Source organism: Myotis yumanensis, unplaced genomic scaffold (genome assembly GCF_028538775.1).
Source record: "Myotis yumanensis isolate MYYU_CA2020_CCGP unplaced genomic scaffold, mMyoYum1.0.hap1 SCAF_6, whole genome shotgun sequence".
Taxonomy (NCBI): Eukaryota; Metazoa; Chordata; class Mammalia; order Chiroptera; family Vespertilionidae; genus Myotis; species Myotis yumanensis.
In genome coordinates this window covers 19,442,542-19,459,433 of record NW_027223757.1, presented here as the reverse complement: position 1 = coordinate 19,459,433, position 16,892 = coordinate 19,442,542, and the positions used below count along the sequence as shown (strand labels likewise).

The 16,892-nt window shown below is 41.8% G+C and overlaps 1 protein-coding gene and 1 pseudogene across 3 annotated transcripts in view; one reads left to right on the top strand and one right to left on the bottom strand.

The window, feature by feature from the left end:
• Nucleotides 1-16,892, top strand: part of ARHGAP18 (Rho GTPase activating protein 18) — a 164,457-nt gene that overhangs the window by 83,814 nt on the left and 63,751 nt on the right. The window contains exon 1 of one of the 3 annotated variants that reach the window (XM_070417661.1): nt 3,187-3,269. The exons of the other annotated variants lie outside the window; for them this stretch is intronic. The gene's annotated coding sequence lies outside the window, so the exon portion shown is untranslated. Of the gene's footprint in view, nt 1-3,186; nt 3,270-16,892 lie in introns of those variants that run through there. 3 annotated transcript variants of the gene reach the window in all.
• LOC139012773 (large ribosomal subunit protein uL1 pseudogene) lies at nt 14,247-15,132 on the bottom strand (annotated as a pseudogene).

Below are 16,892 nucleotides of genomic sequence, written 5' to 3'. Positions count from 1 at the left end.
TCACTAAGACCCCTCTTTCTGGAAAAAATGCCTATATTTGCAAAGGATTGGAATAAGAGACATGTTACGGGATTTTAGTTGGAAAAATAAAAATCTTAAGTAGCTAGCCCAACTTGCCCTTTTTACAAATGAGGAAGTAACCATGATCCATTGAGGTTAGATGACTTGATCAAAGTAATATAACTATTTCCTGATGGAGGAAAAACCAGAATCAAGACACCCAATCTCCCGGTTCAGTCGTATCCCTCTGCCACCCTCTTACCTTCGCTTCCTTCTAGATCAGTGGTTCTCAACCTGTGGGTCGCGACCCCTTTGGGGGTTGAACGACCCTTTCACAGGGGTCGCCTAAGACCATTGGAAAACACATATATAATTACATATTGTTTTTGTGATTAATCACTATGCTTTAATTATATTCAATTTGTAACAATGAAAATACACCCTGCATATCAGATATTTACATTACGATTCATAACAGTAGCAAAATTACAGTTATGAAGTAGCAACAAAAATAATTTTATGGTTGGGGGTCACCACAACATGAGGAACTGTACTAAAGGGTCGCGGCATTAGGAAGGTTGAGAACCACTGTTCTAGATAAAGTGAGCCCTATTTTGATGCAGAATTTAGATGTTAATCATTGGCGATGGGTTTGAAATAGTGGGTCCTTTTATTTTAATGCCATAATATTGATGCAGGAAAGCAGAAACTGAAAACCAGGTGCCCACAAGGACCATCCGGTAGCATAATATCCAGATAGCACTGGTGGGAACTATGGCAAACTGGAAGTACGGCTGACCCTCAAACAGGGAGTTGGGGCGTCGGCCACCTGCACAGTTGAAAATCCACTGATAACTTGTCAGCCCTCCTCATATGTGGATTCCCAACTGGGGTTGGAAAATGATATTCCCTGTGCATAGGGCCCAGCCCCATGGCACCTGCTAACTGCCCAGAAGGACATGTTGCAAGAGAAAAATGTGGGAAACCAGTCTAAAAATGTTTGAAGCACCCTGCTGGACAAACATGCATTTCTGCCAGCCAGATCTAGCCTGAAGGTTCCTAGTTTGTGACGTCTCAAAGTCTTTTTTATTTTTAAATATATTTTATTGATTTTTCACAGACAGGAAGGGAGAGGGATAGAGAGTTAAAAACATCGATGAGAGAGAAACATCGATCAGCTGCCTCCTGCACACCTCCTACTGGGGATGTGCCCGCAACCAAGGTACATGCCCTTGACCTGAATCGAACCTGGGACCCTTCAGTCCACAGGCCGACGCTCTCTCCACTGTGCCAAACCAGTTAGGGCTGTCTCAAAGTCTTTATATGAACAGCCCCATTCTTTCCAAAGGAGTTATTTTCAAAAGGTGAGAATATGTTGGCAAATATATGAAGTTGTAACACTGTGGTTAATCGTTCCTTAGACCAGCTGAAGGATCAGTGGGTTAGGCTCTCAAAGTTCACAGAGGGAAAATAATGATCAATAAAAGAGTATTTATTGCCTGTCTTTATTGCCCTGGTGATAAAGTTGGAGAGTAATGTGTTTTCTCTGTCATAATACCATCTGTCCTAATGGAGGGTAGTTGGTTATGCTCTTTACCGGCTGGGACACAGAAACCTTTTTAGAGATTTGGTGCAGCAACTAACTACCTGTATGTCACTGGGCAAGTCATCCAGTTTTTCTACCTTGCCAGATTCACATTTGAATAATTAAGGGCTGGACTTTATGATACCTAGGAAACTAAGGATGCAGAGGGTTTCGTGCTGAACTTGAACCCAGTTCTTTGGCTCTTAAAAAATAAAGCCTGTGTTAGAGGAAGACAGATTGGAGTGCCTGCATGTATCACTTATGTCTTTAGCACATTGGTAATTACAGTGGATTTACTGCCCTTTCTCTCCTGGGCCAGCTGTGAAGCTCAGACCTGTTACCAATGAATTGACTTAGTGATCCTTAGGTTCATTCCAGCTCTATCTCCATTATAACTCGACTCTTTCTGAGGACAGGTTTCAAATGCTTTTCTCCTGTAGAGACTGAAGCATGGGGTCTGGGACCACTGGGCCTGGGTTGTGTCCTGGCTTCCCTGGTCCTGTTGATTTCTTTCTCTGAGCCTCAGTCTCCTCATCCTTAAACTGGGGCTAATAGTGGTACTACCTCGCCTTGTTGTGATCACTGTTCCTGGCAAATTATCAAGTGCTCCTTTTATTCTTATAATGCAGTCACTGTGTGGCGTAGATAATGAAAATTTAATTAGCTTTTACATTTGAAATACAGCATGAGAATTTCCCCCCTTTCCCAGCAGATTCGGGGCTTTTAAATTTCTCTGTAGGAACCGAAGATGTGTTGGGAATAAAAGTTGGCAGGGTTAGTGTGCCTCTGTGTTTGAATGGTACCATGTGATAAAGACGCAGAGGTAAAGACAAATGAATCGTGTGTAAGATGGGTGTGAGCTGTGGGTATCCTGATGTTAACTGAAGAGCTCCCTGGCTATGTGGGTGGTAGATGTGCCTGTGAGCCCGTGCACATTGGACCAGAAAGAAGGCCTGCACAGGTGGGTTTGCTATCACTCAGAGGGGACCATCTGATGCAGCTTCCTGTGGAGGGAAGCATTCATTGCAGGAGATGCTTTAGTAGCTTTCACATGCTAATGTGAAGGGCATCTGCTCTGGAAGAACAAACCACCTCTCCAGATCCATCTTGGAGCATCATTTAAGGCAAGAGGATGGCAATAGACAAATTGCACTCTCTTCAGAAGGAGAGGGTGGGTTTACACTGTGTTCCGAGAAGTAGGCATGGTGCCCTGATGGCCATTCAGCGGGGCTCCTGCTGCTGAAAGAGCAGCCTGTCCTTGTCTGTCTGCTGCGCTTTCATCTCCTGCCATATTTGTATTCCTGTGCATGCTCCCCACATGAAAGCACAGCGTGCTATTCCCAGCTCTGCTGCTGTGACCTGCGGTAAGACCAAATTCTAAAAAATATTTTAAGGCTTTTACACGGAATGCTAATGCTGCACAGTGGTATTTAATCATTTGGCATCTGGCCAGAAGCATTCAGAAGCAGGTCTCGCCCCTCAGGGAGCAGCCACCTGCACAGGTCGTGGGAGGGGCTCTTGGTTATGAGGCCTCAGCCTCCTGGGTGTGTTCCCGGGTGTGTGCGTGGCAACCCAGGCAGGGCCGTCAGTGTCACCTGGGAGACAGGGCACAGAAGACGGCTCGGAAATCAGCTCTGCGTAGCTGTTGGATTCTCAACAAAACTTCAGGAAAGTTGTTCACTGGGTGAGTTGGTGGGATGAGGCAGTTGCAATGGGCTGAGGGTGGGGAATGGAACACTCTTCATGTTATTGTCAGGAAGTCTTTGGAGGCAAAAAGTGAATCTCACCTTTTGCCAGTTTAATCATAGCCAGTCTCAGCTGGAGAATCTGAGGAGAGAATGTCTTGTTCTCTAGCTCTCTTATCATGCAGCTGGGTAGACTGGTGCGCAGGTAAGGTGCCTGCCTGGGGAAGCCAGCCTAGAACCCAGGCCTTCTGATTCTCTCTTGGTTCTGCTGCCCTCTGCCCAGCAAGTAGTGGCCACCAAGTTTCCATTTGATTCTTCCTCTGCTCCCATCAAATTTGCTTTTCAACAAATGAATTTGTTGTTCAGCATCCTTGAATATTCAGGAACATTAATATGAGTTTATTTTAAACATAAATAGAAGTTTTATTTTTATTAAAATAAAGTACTCCGATTTCTTTTTATTTTTTAATTGAATTTATTGGATTGACATTGGTTAATAAAATTATATAAGTTTCCGGTAGACAGTTCTATAATAAATTATCTGTATATTGTACTGTGCATTCACCACCCCAAGTCAAGTCTCCTTCCGTCACCATTTATCCCCACTGTACCCTCTTCTACCTCCTCCCACCACCTTTCCCTTTGGTAATCACCATATTGCTGTCTGTGTCTGAAAAAAAAGTTCTTTTGTTGTTTTTTTGCTTAATCCCTTCAGATTTTTTTTACCAAGCTCCCAATCCCCCTTCCCTTCTGACAGCTGTCAGTCTGTTCTCTATCTCTGAGTCTGTTTCTATTTTGTTTGCAAGTTTATTTAAGTTCACTAGATTTCACATATGAGTGAAATCATATGGTACTTGTCTTTCTCTGACTGGCTTGTTTCACTTAACATAATGCTCTCCAGGTCCATCCATGCCGCCTCAAAAGGTAAGGTTTCCTTCTTTTTTATGGCTGAGCAGTGTTCTGTTGTGTAAATGTACCATAATTTCTTTTTTATCCAGTCATCTACTCATGGGCACTTGGGTGATTCCAAATTTTGACTATTGTAAATAATGCTGCAACAAGCGTAGGTGTACATATGTTCTTTCAAATTAATGTTTAAATGAAAGTGTTTTGTTTTTTAATCCTCGCCCGAGGATATGTTTTTATTGATTTTAGAGAGAGAGGAAGGGAGAGAGAGAAACATTGCTCTGTTGCTTCCCACACACCCCCAACCAGGGTCATACCTGAAATCTTTTGGTTTATGGGATGACGCTCCAACCAACTGAGCTACTGGCCAGGGCTAAATGGAAGTTCTTTAGAGCTTAAATATGGATGAAAGAACCATTATTTTCCAAGAGTTTGTTTCCTTTGTTTTTTCCTCCTTTTCTTCTTGGTTCAGTTTTTATTTAATGTCCTTTAAAAAAAAGAGAGCCATTGTTTACCTTTATGATGATTCTTTTTTAAATTCCAAGCATGAAACCTCTTCCTCCTGCCCCACAGATTCTTTTATCCTGTTTAAGCTGCTTTCCTGTGAGCTCCTCGCCACTCCCTATATGGGTGGATGACTTCTAAAATTATCCTCCCTCCAGGCGGTACCTGTGTCAAGAGCTGCTGATCTTGAGTGTATGTAGGAGACACTTGGGAATTGTGGGCAAATGAAGACTGGGATACAGCAGATCTGGGAAGGGGTCTGAGATTCTGCCTCTTGATGCCAGTGCTGCTGGTCCTGGGAACACATTGCACCTGGAGGACCATTGATTAAGGCACAGAGATAGACAAATGAATCTCACGGAAGATGGTGTGAGCTGTGGGTATCCTGATGTCATTCAGGAGTCTCCCACTTATTTTAAATTCAGCAGGTCCAAACTGAGCTCATCACTTTCGAGGCTTGCCTTTTATATTATCTTACTTTATTTTATTTGGGTAGCACTAGTGTAAAACAATTTACTGTCACAGTCAAAACCACTCAGGAAGATTTCCTGCCATGGCCCAATTGTGCTAAGAATCTGTCAATTATTTAATGAGTTGGGTGACATTGTCAATTGCTATGCGTTATTGATTGGAAAATAAAAATCATTTTTTTTTTTTTTTTTTTTTTTTTTTTTTTTTTAAATATATTTTATTGATTTTCTACAGAGAGGAAGGGAGAGAGACAGAGAGTGAGAAACATCGATCAGCTGCCTCCTGCACATCCCCCACTGGGGACGTGCCCGCAACCCAGGCACATGCCCCTGACCGGAATCGAACCTGGGACCCTCCAGTCCGCAGGCCGACGCTCCATCCACTGAGCCAAACCGGTTTTGGCAAAATAAAAATCATTTATGTGAAGACACTACAATTGAATCCAGTTCAAGTTGTAGTGCCTTGTGAGACAATTCTTTCCATTCCTGGTGAACTAGCAAACTGAGTCTTAGGGACCTTACCATATGCCACCTATACATTTATGTCGCTTATAAATATATAATTCAAAATGTTTTTTTTTTCTATTTCTCTTTACCATGCCCTAGGGAGTAATAAGAAATGGAAAGTGAGAAATTGTAGTATAAAATTTGCTCCCTGGCCTCAAGCCTACTGCCCACATAATTTCTCACTACTGTTTCTGCTTTAAAAATCTTATACACTGCATACACATCATCATGAAAACCATCTGCTTAATTAATTTTTCAGTGTTTAAAGCGTATGACTTTAAAAGTTTTTAATGTAAACTTGAGATGCTGAAAGCAGTTGTTTTTCGAATTTTCTGTATTCATAGATTCCTTTTCCTGCTTAAATGGATTTCCAAATAACAAACAAATCCCTACCTCACCTTAATTTCTCCTTCTTTGAAAAATGCAACACTAAGGTGAAGTGGCAAGTTAAATGAAGGCTTTATAGGTGAAAATCAATGTGTATAGATTAGACTTACATAATTTTTAGAACTGGAAGAGACGAGGTATTATCCTCCTTTTTGTAGGGTGAATTATCTGTCACGTGTACACAACGCACAGTAGAGCTGGAGACGGCCCAAGTTCTCTTGTCTCCCAGTAGAATTTTCTTTTCTTCACTATCGGGTGATAATCACCTAGAAAATATTCTTTCTTGGGACATTAATATGCAGTACAAATGACGACAGTACTTCAGGTGTGATTAAGAACCTATTGGAGATAAGGTGAGGGTACATGTACTATGATTCATGGAGAGCAGCCGAAAGTGAGAGCTAGGTGAGCACCTAGAAGGTAGCCAGTAAGTGTCGGTCTTGCTTTCCTCCTCTGTACTCACTCCATAGCTTATTGCCATTCACTGATTAGAGTGTAAAATGGCACAATGAATTATGCAAAGCTAGTTTTGCAGGAGGGGCTGTCTTGTAGTCTAATGCAGTGCAGATGGAAAGATCCTCTTTTAATCATTGTTCTCACAATACTTGGAAGCTTTTTGAGGAATAAGCACTCAGAAGTGAAAGTGAATGGCCTTCAGCAGTAAATGAATTCCTTTTGCAGGGAGGAACTGAAATCTATTTATGATGCAGATGGCTGCCCTGTGTTTGAATGCTCATCCTTGTCATCTGAGATGCATACTTAGAAACAGAATGTCTCTTGAAATAGTTGGGCTTTAGATGGTTCCACTGGAGAAATTACTTCTGCCCAGGCTAGCCCAACAAGTATTATTATTCTTCAGAAATGGTGACAAGTATTTAAACGCCAATTCATTCCAATCATGAAAATATGTAAATTGCCCCTCTCTCCCTCTCTCTCTCTCTGTCTCTGATCCTTAGTTGCTACTGAGGAGACTGAATTAGTTAGCATCCCCTTACTTTTATTAGCATAATATTAATGCAAATGATCGGCAAAGGCTTTTTTAAAAAGAAGGCAGAACCATAGGAAACAATAATAGTGCTCATTTCTTTAGTGAGGAAGAAAAAGCATTTATGATTAGGTTTCTAACTTTGGTGTCTGTGCCAAGGACCACCCACGAGGGCCTAAACAGGTACTTGTTTTTAAAATGAACATCAGCCTGGACGGTTCACTTGCAGAGCCAATCCAAAAAAGATCCAAAGGGAAAATTTCAAACCAAAGATTATATGCTATTACCTGTAGGTAGTTCCTCATAATTCAGATGCTATTAAGAATGTGTACTCATGCCAAAACTGGTTTGGCTCAGTGGATAGAGCGTTGGCCTGAGGACCGAAGGGTCCCAGGTTCGATTCCGGTCAAGGGCATGTACCTGGGTTGTGGGCACATCCCCAGTGGGAGGTGTGCAGGAGGCAGCTGATCAATGTTTCTCTCTCATCGATGTTTCTAACTCTCTATCTCTCTCCCTTCCTCTCTGTAAAAAATCAATAAAATATATTTAAAAAAAAAAGAATGTGTACTCATAGGATATATATATATATATATATATATATATATATATATATATATATTAGTCTATATTTCCAAGGCACCACTTTGTAAAATATAGAAGGAAAAATAAAGGACTGACAGTCATTGGCCAATTCAAGGTATAGCAAAGAACTGACTTAAAGCTCTTCCCAGCAAAGGGGTTGATATAAATAGGACACTGATTAATTCTTTATTTGCTCAGAGGAAATGGACTTAAATTAGAGGAAAGTAAAGCTGAATCAAATAACAGGAAGACATTGTTGGCTCTGGAGAGAGCTTTATAAAATTAGGATGAGGTATAGCAAGGGCCTGCAATCTCCCTTCTAAACCTCTCACGGGGCTGCAAACATTTGTTACACTTTCTGGCATCTGTGCCTGCCTCTGTTTCATGGAAGTGAGCACTGTAGCGCCTGCTGTCTGTACTACCCACATAGCATGAAGCCAGTGCTGCCGTGTATTGTTATTTTCCTACATGATTTATCTCCATTACAATATGGACTTTCGGGGATCAGAGGTGAAGACCTGTGCTTCTTTGGACCTTGGACATCAGCACGTTTTGTACCTCATAGTTAATGAGGAGTCAATATTTGTTGAATGAATGTATGAATCACAACTTAGTTATCTGTTTATTATTAACAAGCAAGAACCCAAGCTCCGTAGCATCACCCCACCAAAACATTTGATGTATGGAGTGCACTCCAACTCCCAGGGTCTTTCCAGTGTCCGTTTCATTACCTGAAATGGAAAATATACTTCCTTATGTGGATTCATTTGATTGTGAAACCATAACCACAATGATTTAAAAAAAAACCAAAACTGACAACATTTTGACCAACATCCATAAAGGAGGAAGACTAACGAATCAATGTGGAGATTGTTGTTCAGTGAAACTTTCTATGCACAAAGCTATTGGACTAAGAAATTAACATTCCTGTTTTAGATTGGTTGGCATATACTTAAGAGTTTCACAAATATAAAAGTTATGTATTTTACTTTATAGAACCAGCTTCAGCAGATAACTAAAGTCCTTTATCAGATGGGGACCCTTAATAGTTAGCTCTCAAACATTGAAGTTAAAAAAATCAAACAAGAAAACAAAGAAAAGAAAAAAGTTTTTAGTCTTGGATCTTTACTGCAGAGTATCTGACAATCTGGGTCTTTCTGAAGAGTTATCCTGGCAAAACAGTAAAGGAAGTTCATCTTTGATGCCATCACCCCCCTGATTACCATGGCTTTGGTACCCACTGCACAAATGTGGCCTTCTGCCCTGGGGTACCACATTCTCCTAATCCCTTCTCCTTTTAGAATTTAAATTTAGACTCTGTTCTTGTTTCTAGAGGCTCTCTTCTCTTTTCAACAGCCCATTGGCTAATATTTTCTGCAGTGTTAGCTTCCTGAGACAACAGTTCTTTCTTCTACGTGTCTTTGCTGGTAAGGAGAAGGGTAGGGGGATCAGACCTACCTGGAATGTGAGGTCCCAGTAGTCTTGGCCAGTGCAGAATGTGGGGCTCAGAAAGGTGATCCAGCAGGTTTTGTTAAGGCGGGGGGGGGGGGGGGGGGGGAGAAGAAATCAAACAACCGGATTGTTTCTTTGGTGGGTAATGGGCGGAAAGGAGAATCAAGGTATGGAGCAATGGAAAGGGAGGAGAGAACTAGAGGTGTGGCAAAGGATGACTAGAGGTGGAAATCTTTGAGTTGGCTATTGATTAAGCATTGGCTTTTTATAGAGTGCTAATAGCCTTGGCTGTGGATAAGGAGGAAACTCTCAAGGTCATTAACTGCATGTGGACTTCTTAGCCTGTTTCAATTCCCACATGGAATGGCATTTTGGGACCAAATGCCCTATTGCTTCTGGATACATGAGAATTTTGCTGTCCCATGTAAGCAGCAGGTGAACAATAGGCTAGCATAAGCTTGGTAGTGAGCCTGAGACTTAAACGGTGTCGGGTGAATTTCCCGCCAAAATATAAGATGGCGCGGGCAATTATTTAGGTTTCCCGCGCTTAAAGCAAATAAAAATAATACTAACTGAAAATAGCGGTACTCCGATAGATATCTGATATAAAAAAATAATTATTATGCGAACACTTTGCGGAACGATTTTATTTTATTTGGTTAAAAAATTCTATATGAATGTCTTTATCACAATATATTTAAATATCCGCAAATCTATATGAACCGAGTTAAGACGGCTCCCGCGGAGTACGCGCAATTCACGCGAGCCAACTTAACTCGTTTCCCGCAATCCAAGTGTTAAGGGTTCCTAAGGTGACCCGGATAGGTATTAAACTGGGAAAGTTACAGAACCTTCCGGTTTGGGAGATTTAATCCTTCTGGAACTTGATTGGCTGTGGGTGGCATTTGCCAGAGCTCCATGTGTCCATGACTGTGCTAGAGTATGTGGTAATGCTAAGGAATAGCCTTAGTTATCTTTACTTATTAAATTATTTTTCCTTTGCTGTCTGCATTTGCTCCCTCACCCACTGCAGGTTTTCACGATTTCTTTCCATATAACGCTTGCCCATGCCTCGTGGTCACTGCCTTGTGAGTCCTGGTCCTATCCTCTGAGCAGAGAGTCTGACTTTTGCCAAAAACACTTATTTTTGTGGGATTTTTATTTTGTTTTGTTTTTCCCCTTCAAATGTTAATCTTAAAGTCCTCACCCACAAGCAGTATTTTTCAATTGGAAATTGCCTTTAGTTTCCCATATTCTTTTTTTCTATTTCATGTATCTTTTAGGCTACTTGCATTCCCATCTGTGTCGTGTTGGGTCAGCTCAGATTCTAAAACAAAGCAAAAAAGCAGCCTTAGATAATCTCATTTAAAAAGGAAAAAACTATCCTGTAATATCCACATATTCTACTTTGTTACCGACTTGCTGAAGACATGTAGAGGAAAATATTATGGGTGAATTGTTTCTAAGCTTGACTAAATTATTTGATTAGCTGGAAATTATTTCTCCACCCTCTCCATCTTCTCCATAGAGCTGACTTTTAGCACCTGGCCTATAAAATGCTCTCTGGCCTTCAGTCCTTATCGCTGGAGCGTTATAGTGTTTGAAAGTCATGTGGAGCTCTCCATGGAATTACACTTTGCAGTCCACGTGAACCAGCTTTCTCTTTTTCTACCCAGGACTTGCCAGGCTGTCGTTGCTGCTTCCAATTGTTTTACTGTTATATTCACTGGCATTACTTTGAAATAATCTATCTATATAAAAGCCTAAGTGACCATCACAACTGAACAGATGACTGAACAGGCTGCGTGGGGCGAACAGGCCAGCAGGGGGTTAGTGAGGGACGACCAAATGACTGAGCAGCAGGCTGCAAAGATGGTGGCGCCCAAAGCCAATAAGGAGGGAATATGCTAATTCACTGCCATGCCCTCAAAGATGGCAGTGCCCACAGTCACAAGATGACTGGCAGGGGAGGGCAGTTGGGGGCAACCAGGCCTGCAGGGGAGGGCAGTTAGGGGCAACCAGGCTGGCAGGGGAGGGCAGTTGGGGGTGACCAGGCCAGCAGGGGAGCAGTTAGGCGTCGATCAGGCTGGCAGGGAGTGGTTAGGGGGTTATCAGGCTGGCAGGAAGGTAGGTGAGCAGTTAGGAGCCAGCAGTCCTGGATTGTGAGAGGGATGTCTGACTGCCAGTTTAGGCCCGATCCTGTGGAGCCTAAACCAGCAGTCGGACATTCCCTGAGGGGTCCCAGATTGGAGAGGGTGCAGGCTGGGCTAAGGGACAACTCCCCCACCCCCAGTGCATGAATTTCATGCACTGGGCCTCTAGTGTTTAAACATCTTCTCTCTTTTCATTAATATCCTTGAAACACAGATATCCTTTCACTTTTAATGTTGTCTTCCACTGTTTATCTGGCTGGTGGAAGGTTGTTTTTATGCCTCTATAGCCTCACTGATATGGGGGATGATTTCTCTGCTTATTGCAATAAATAGTCACAAAGAACTAAGAAGAGTCTGGTAATAATGTCCCCATCTCTTCCATAATATGCGCACTTACTTAGCTTTAGGTATTACCAAAAGGTTTTTTTCACCTAATTTTGCCTGTTGTCCATGTTTTTATTAGCATAGAAAAGTTGGTGTTAATATGTATATAAAAGTCTTATGAAATGGCAAGAAATTTGCCCACCGGAAATAAGTAAAACCATTATTATATCCAGTACTATTCCAAAATTAAGTTAAAAGATATGTTTATATTTTGTGTGTGATATTGACAAATATTCTGTTAGAACCCATATGATAGCAGACACTATGAATCAATAGCAACTTCATGAACTGGGGGGATGTCAGAAAATTGTAATTTGTCAACTTGTATTCAGTCAGCACCTCAAATGAAATTCCTGGCCAACAGTTAAACATCTATTCTGGGTTCCAGATCTTGAAGTATGTTACATTTAATATGTGAGAGAGTTGCACACTGGTGGGCAAAAATTTATCTGTTTGTATTAATGTGGGTCTAAGGCATATTGGTCAATTGTAATAATGAGATTCCAAACTAATAGAAGGCAGGACAGGGGACTTTGAACGATGGGTTCAAATATGGGTTCAGAGAAGATGGAAAGTCTCTTGGTCTTCATTAGTGAATCCTTTTTTTCACTTCACCTCTGAAAACGTGTTGAGAACTTTGATTCCTCAGGAAGAACAGAGGAGCACAGATTGCAATGGAAAAGGCAAAAAATGTGACTTGTCAAGAGCAATAAAAGTAAATGGATAAAAGCTTGGCAAAAATTTTGGATGCTGATAACTACTACCTTTGAAGCCTGATGACTTTGTGAAACAAGAACCAGGTAAAGCCAGTTGTGATGAGGAAGCTGGACTCCAGCTCAGGAAAGAACAACCTTACTAATGGATCAGTGAGTGCAAACCCAGGAGGACTGTGGGAAACTGCAGGGAGAGTGGAGGATCTCAGGATGGGTTAGGGAGGCAACCTCCAATTACTGGTCTGAACCTATGGAAATGATTGAGCAGGGGATGAGGTGGAGGCGAAGGGGTAGTAGTGGCAGTGAGAGAGGAAGTGAAATTTTACTGAGGAAGGAATGGTATACCACAGCAGGGCCTGAAGCGTGTTAGAGGTGATACTAAAGGAGAGGTCATGACCCAGAGGCCCATGCTGGACAGTTGTCTGGGCCACTAGTTCAGTGAGGAACTGGAAAATTCCACCTCTACCTGGTGTTAGTGTCATGTATGGTCTATCTCCTGGTAAACATTTGAATAGCTTGGTTGAATAGACATCTCAGGTAAGGTGCTCAATATATAGTAGGCATCCAACAAAGAGTTTAAAATTTGTTTTAGAGATTGAGTTGACCCGATGGAACCAGGGAATTCATCTTAACAAACTGTATGCCAGTGCTTATTTGTGACTTAATATTAGATACAATCTGATATGAAATCAGCCCTTTCTTTTGTATTTTTCTACTCCCTGATAAGGAAGTTTGCTTTCAAACTAAGCGCCCAGTAGTTACAGATGCATAGAACAATTACTTATTAATAACCTTTTAGGGCTTCCTGATAATTGATTTCTCTACTGTCTACTTTTCATGTTCCTGTATTATTCGTTTATAATTTTGTGAAAGTAAATTAAAAACAAAACAAAACAACAACAACAAAAAAACCGTTAGAAATTAAGTGGAGGTTGTTGTTTTTGAGGCAGCAATGATTAATTGAGCAGTCCCCAAGCATCTGTTGTGGCAAGACCTTTGCTGAATCTGGGGATACCATATGAAAAACACCAGCCCCAAGGAACACATGATTTAGGGGTGGAGAGACAAGTGTGAATATGAGCACAGGATGTGGTGAGGGCTATGGAGAGACAGAAGAAGGGAGGAAATGTCTTTTTTTATTCCAGCCCCCATGAAGAAAGGTACCAGGTTATGAAATTAAGTAATGACAACTGGGGCACAGATCCACCTGGAGAGCCCAAGCTTGGAATGCAAAGTAGCTGCTGCTGTCTAGTCTCCAGGTAGCTCTCTAACTGACCAGAGCAAGAAATGGAAAGAGTTTGGAGATGAACTGGAAGGTACTGATACCAAAATTGTAGGGTGTTGAGTCCAAGTTCTTGTCTTGAATGAAGTTGCGGACAAAAACAATTAATGGAACCGAAGTTTATTGGGAGAAGCCAGTCCTGTAAAAGGTGCAGCTGGGGTTCCAGGAGCAGGCCAGTGTCCAGAGCTTCCTTTCCATATTACAGTCAGGAGTAGTTTAGTGTCCAAGCTAATAGAAGTCTAATAGTCCATGTGTGAGGCCCACATGGCCATAAGCCACATAGGCACAGGGATGTGCTCCCCCAACACAGGAATGTCAAGTATCCACTGTGCTTTGGGGGGCGAGGGGGGGGATGGAGAGGGGAGAAAGGAAGCAAGTGTGCTTTTAATTTAGGGGGTGGAGACAGCCTTGCTAGCTCCTGATTGGTTATCTGCAAGCTGCCCATCTTAGCAATATCCATACATTTTAAAGCTTATGTCTCCTACACACGCCCAGTTAATAAGTTAGTAACTTCACCTAGTTGGGTTCCCGGTTCTATTTCCCGGCCTGATGGTCCCAATTCCTGACTATGTAGCTTCCCTCCATCTTCTTAGTACAGCGTGTGGGGTGGATACAATTGCTGGTGATCAATGATTACTGCAGTATGGTTCATTAAGCAGTGCCTCCGTGCAGTTGCTGGGCCTTGCCCATGGTGTTCTTGATGTATAAAGCCTGGACATTCTGCTAGTTCTTTTTGAGGAATGACACCAGGAAATTGACCACTATGTGAATGTTGTACACAAGCTCATCATCTATTATTTTCACGTGGCCAATGGCCACTGCCTGATACAGCACCTTCTTCATCTGGAACGTGATCGTGGATTTTATTCCATTGAGTTGGCCACCATGTTCCTGTTATGAGTCAGCAAGGATGAGAGCATACCAAGGTTATTCAGATCTGGGCCCAGGAATTCATGGGATCTGATTGATTAGGGACTCTGAAACCCAAAAGACATCATACTTCTTTGCTAGCTTCTTGACCAGTTTCTTATTCTTGTTGAGTTTCTTCAGCACCTCAATGTCCATGTGGGGATATCCATGGCCTGGCCCCCTCACAGTGCTGCTGCTCCCCTGGAACACATACAGAGGATTTGGGGTGGGGAATGGACCTAAGCCAGATAGTGCCTGAGAAGTGTTTGTCCTTCTGAGGTTCATAGTTCTTCAAGCTAATCTGCAGTCCTCAGTGTCCAGAAAACTTCCAGAGCTTGCGCTGGTTCCCGTGCAGGACCACCTCATAGAGCAGTGGTTCTCAACCTGTGGGTCGCGACCCCTATGGGCGTCAAACGACCCTTTCACAGGGGTCGCCTAAGACCATCGGAAAACACATATATAATTACATATTGTTTTTGTGATTAATCACTATGCTTTAATTATGTTCAATTTGTAACAATGAAATTGGGGGTCACCACAACATGAGGAACTGTATTAAAGGGTCACGGCATTAGGAAGGTTGAGAACCACTGTCATAGAGGGTGTCCCGGGAAACTTTGCTGCTCATGGTTTCTTGTGCCCCCCAAACCGGAAAAGAGTGTGATAGATAATTGAAGTGCATATATGCAAACACAATTGCTTACGCTCTGAACCAGTGTTCCAAGATCTTGACCTTTTATTTAGTGTGTCAAAGCCCCACTGCAGATACTTTCATCCTTTGTTTTGGAAGAAGACTTAACATTCAGATCCCTTGGTTCCCATTCGGCTACTGTTGTCTCCCCAACTGAAGAGGAAGAATGGCCTCATGAGAGAGATTTGGGGAACAAAGGGGATCTCACTTCCACCCAGAACTAGAGCTCTAAAGCAGGAAAGACCTATGTCTGGTGGCCAGTGATAGCCCATAATTTCCCCTTTATGTACCCTGTGTCTATTTCTAAATGGGAAGGGAGTGTTTCCTTGCCTTGACTCCAACTGACTCTCCCATATGCCTTTCCGTCTTGTACCTTGCCTTATTTCTTGCTAATAGACTTGGGTGGTACTCACTGCCTATATCCCTGTTTTGGTGATGTTCTCATATAAATTGGTTTTGCCATAGTTTCTGTAAGAGGGGTAATGCCAAGTTATCAAAGCTATCTCTCAACAGGGTCACTAATGGGCTGCTTCTGTCAGTTTTGCTTAGGCAATGTTATGCTTTTAAGAGGATAATCAGTTCATTTACTCATTGTTTTGCTGTGTGTCAAAATTGGGTGGACACTTTGAACGACTATTAAGTGCTAGAGTGACTTTTATTTTTAAAGAAAAAGAAAGCTGAAAGCAATAATGAATAAGTTGTATTGTCCCCTCCAAATCAAAGGGGTAATGTATGCAAAAAGTAAAAGTAAGATTATATCTTTTTAAACTATAGCAATTGGGTGGGAGAGAAGAGATGTGGAATCCTTCCCGGTTTCTGAAGGGCTGCCTGGTGTGAGGAGAGACCAGTGTGACACTGCTTTCTAATCAACTTCTTACTACCTCCAGGCTTTGTCAGTGCTCTTTCTTCCTGGTTGTAAGAGCCACTTCTAATAATTACTGCTTTCAGCTAAACAATAGTAGGCATTCACTTCCAAGGGGGAAAAATGACTTGGGTCATTCATAGGCTGCAGCTCCTCATAGTCATTCAAATTCAGTGTATTCTGATGGACAGGGCTATTACAGAGTATTAATAGCGGCATCATCCCTTTATGGCAGTGATTACTTCTTTAATATCCCTGCCAAAATGAAAAAAGAAAAATCTACACATCAGAAATTCATGCTTTTTTCCCCCCTCCAGCATAAAGATAATGTAGGTGGAGAAGCAGAGTGAATTTTTAAGATATTTAAAAAATTTTAAACATCTTCAAAACAGTTAAAAAAAACACACAAAACCCTGGTATATTGAAGTTATACTCCAGTGTGAACAAACCATGTCTTAGAAAATGCATTGGAAAAGGTTTCTATGCATTTTAAAGAGGTATGGTATGATGGTTAAATGTATTTTTCTCCAGATAAGTGCAGTGGTCCTTTAAAAGCATTAATTATGGCCTGTCAACAGGATCACTCTGGTTTTTGTTTTGTGAGATACAGACCAGAGAGATTGGAGCATCTAATGCAAAAAGAAAAAAATTAAATTCTCCCCTTTCTAGTCTGTTTGGTATGACCACTGAAGAAGAAATGCAGACTCTAATCTTGGATCTACCATCACTTTGCTGGTGACTTTGGGGAAAATTTAACCCTGGAGCCTCATTATCTCACTTAGAAAATGATGGGATCTGTTTAACTCTCTAGGGTCCAATATCATTCTAAAGTGTA